Source organism: Sminthopsis crassicaudata, chromosome 4, assembly GCF_048593235.1.
Source record: "Sminthopsis crassicaudata isolate SCR6 chromosome 4, ASM4859323v1, whole genome shotgun sequence".
Lineage (NCBI taxonomy): Eukaryota > Metazoa > Chordata > Mammalia > Dasyuromorphia > Dasyuridae > Sminthopsis > Sminthopsis crassicaudata.
Genome location: NC_133620.1, coordinates 157,191,040 through 157,194,499, shown reverse-complemented (window position 1 = coordinate 157,194,499; position 3,460 = coordinate 157,191,040). Strand labels below are relative to the sequence as shown.

At 36.6% G+C, this 3,460-nt stretch overlaps 1 pseudogene; it reads left to right on the top strand.

The window, feature by feature from the left end:
• The first annotated feature begins 299 nt into the window (after positions 1–299).
• On the top strand, positions 300–1,341 carry LOC141541145 (V-type proton ATPase subunit C 2 pseudogene; annotated as a pseudogene).
• The last annotated feature ends 2,119 nt before the right edge of the window (positions 1,342–3,460 follow it).

Genomic DNA, 3,460 nt, shown 5'->3' with positions numbered 1-3,460 from the left:
ACTGATCTAGGAAAAGGGGGTAGCACCTGTACCTGTATCCTCCAGTGATCCGGTAGCTAGCAGCGGGAGGCAGCCAGCACTCCCCAGGCCCATCCCAGCAGTGCCCAAAGCGATTCCCTGAAGGAGCTCAGGTGCTTCCACCCCAAGGCTACCCAGGGAAATCGTACACATAGTCAGGAACCCAAGCTCGTGTCTGTCTCATGTCTTCAGTCTCTCTGCCCTCAGGCCTTCCGACGCATCCTGGCATTCGAGGGTACTTCATTTTACAGCCAGTAACTTTGACTAAAAGGGAAGACTTAATGTCAGAATTTTGACTGATTTCTGCCCCCTGGAGATAAGGAGAATTTGCAGGCTCTGGAAAGGATGAACACAGTAACATCCAAGTCTAATCTATCCCACAACACTAAATTTGCCATTCCTGACTTCAAGATGGGTTCTTTGGATTCTATTGGTCTCAGAAGAATTAGGGAAACTTCATACCTTCATGGAAAGCCTTATAAAGGTAAGAGGGCTCAGTGTGTAGTAGAAGTTATGGAAGATGCAAAAGGCAGAGTTCATGAGAACCTCTTGGCCAATGGAGTTGACAACTTTTTGACTTGATTTGAATGGGACATGGCCAAATATCCTGCCAATCCTTGTGGTTGTAGTGACACATTAGCAAAGCAATTGGCACAAATAGAAACAGTCTAGAAAGCTGAACAGCTGCCTACAATATTCTGAAAGGAAGTCTGGAGAATCTGGAAAAGAAACTTGATTCAGAGTTATCTCATCACCAAATTATTCATAGTGGCAAAAAAAAAATATGAATCTCTCTCAGACATGGGAGCACCTTGATCAACCAAATTGATTACTAAGGATAATGAGGGAAGCCTCTTTATAGTCTATGTTTAGAGTGATCAATGATTTGAAAGACAAAGCCAAAGAAAACAAGTTCATTGTCTGTGAATTTTTCTATAATGAAAAAGAAATTAAATCTGAAAGGGAGGATATGACTAAATTGCTCCCTAAAAGGAAGCAATAATATGGTCTCCTTTTGCAGTGGCTCAAAGTGAACTTCAATGAAGCATTTATTGCCTGGATTCATCTAAAGGCTTTGAGAGTATTTGTTGAATCTGTGCTAAGATAGGGCTACCCATGAATTTTCAGGCAGTGCTTTTACAACCTCACAAGAAGGCCACAAAACGTTTAAGAGAAGTTCTAAAATCAGTCTTCAAACACCTGGATGAAGTAGCAGCAGCAGCAAGTATATTGGATGCATCTGTGGATATTCCTGGATTATAACTAAATAACCAAGATTATTTCCCTTCTGTCTTTCACGTTGATTTTAGTCTTCTTAACTAGTTTTTTAAGAGCCTGGTAACACTTGATAACTCTAGAAATTGCTTTATTTCATAAAATTAAATTGTAGATGCTGTCTTCTCTAAGTTAAAGAATTTTTACAAAGTTAATAGCAATTACTTTTTTTTAAATGGCCTACAATTTAGAATGTTACCACAAAAATTACTCACAAAAATTAGTTATGCTTGTATTTAAATTTTTTTTGTAAGTTACAATAAAGAAAAGCTCCCATGTCTTAAAAAAAAAAGAAAAATGTCAATGCTACTCTATGAGTTGGGTATACTGTCTCTTCCCTAGTGAAAACATATTTAAGAATTACTAAGCAAGCAAACTTCTTACCATCAGACCAGCACCGCCAAAAAACTCATTTTAATAGCAGGAATAAAATACTGTGGCTTTTGCTCCCTAAAAGCAAGACTTTAATCCCTTACTATTAATCCTGCTGTGAGGACTGTATGAGAAATGTTCTTTTTTCTCTAACAGGCATACTACTTCATACCATTTCCTTGCTCTAGCTAAAAGATCAAGTCACCAAACTCTTGTTCTTAAGTTAATCACATGGCAACATCAGAGGTTAGAGTCACTTAAGAAATCTCTCTTCTTGAGTTTGCTAGGTTTATTGATAACATTAATGATAATGCTTCCTATGAAATTTCCATTTATGTCTAGAAACTAGTTTCTAAGTCTCTCAAATTTTGACCAATCATTCCAAAACTGGTATTGTCCCACATTTCACATTTTATTCCACATGGGTGAACACTTGTTTTACCTTTGCCACTCCTCCAAATCACTGGAAATAACTTCTGGGCATGGGACACATTGAACTATTAATGACTATTCTGGTTCTGGTCATTCAATCAGTTCTTAATTTACCTAATTATGATATTACACAGCACTCTACAAATTCTACAGATACAGAAGGAAGTAAAAATCAGTTACTGATTTCTCAGTGAGCTCACTCTTATGAATAAGTACCATCTTTATTCATATTAAAAGCTAGAAAGACATGTCCAAGACATGAGATATATTTGAAAAATTTCCAGAATAGTCTATAGCGTTACCTAAATGGTTGGTTGTTATTCTTTGTCCTTGAGGAAGACCAAAATGATGTCACTATGTTGGACTCAAGCTATTTGTTGGAGTCAAAGTACAGTGTAGTTGATGAGACCAATATGAGATTGGAAGGCTCACTACAGATTGGACACAAATAGTCTTAATGAATGTTTGGAGTGAAGATGTCTCTAAATTTGCACATCTTACAAAAACCATTTTCCACTTGATTTGTATTTATATCACATTTCTTTGGGTACATAAATATAAATCAAACGGAGAATGGTTTTTTGAGATGTCTCCAAATGCTTTTTTTCTAGGGAATCATCACCCCTTATAGTATGTCCCATCGTGCAATTTGTCAAGCAATCACAAATGAATTTCCTTTTTGGGAAAGTCAAAGCCTTCAGAGGACTTACATATGGAGATAAAGTTTCTTTTTTCTTTTTTTATCTTTTCTTTTTATTTTATTAATTTTATAATTATACAGTTTTTGACAGTATATGTGCATGAGTAATTTTTTTATAACATTATCCCTTGTATTAATTTTTCCAGATTTTCCCCTCCCTCCCTCTACTCCCTCCCCTACATGACAGGCAATCCCATACATTTTACATGTGTTACAATATAACCTAGATACGATATATGTGTGTAAATCCCATTTTCTTGTTGCACGTTAAGTATTGGATTCCGAAGGTATAAATAACCTGGGTAGATAGACAGTAGTACTAACAGTTTACATTCAATTCCCAGTGTTCCTTCTCTGGTTGTAGTTGTTTCTGTCCATCATTGATCAGCTGGAAGTGAGTTGGATCTTCTTTATGTTGAAGATATCCACTTCCATCAGAATGCATCTTCATACAGCATTGTTGTTGAAGTGTATAGTGATCTTATGGTTCTGCTCATTTCACTCAGCATCAGTTCATGCAAGTCTCTCCAAGCCTTTCTGAATTCATCCTGCTGGTCATTTCTTACAGAGCAATAATATTCCATAACATTCACATTCCATAATTTACCCAACCATTCTCCAATTGATGGGCATCCGTTCATTTTCCAGTTTCTAGCCACTACA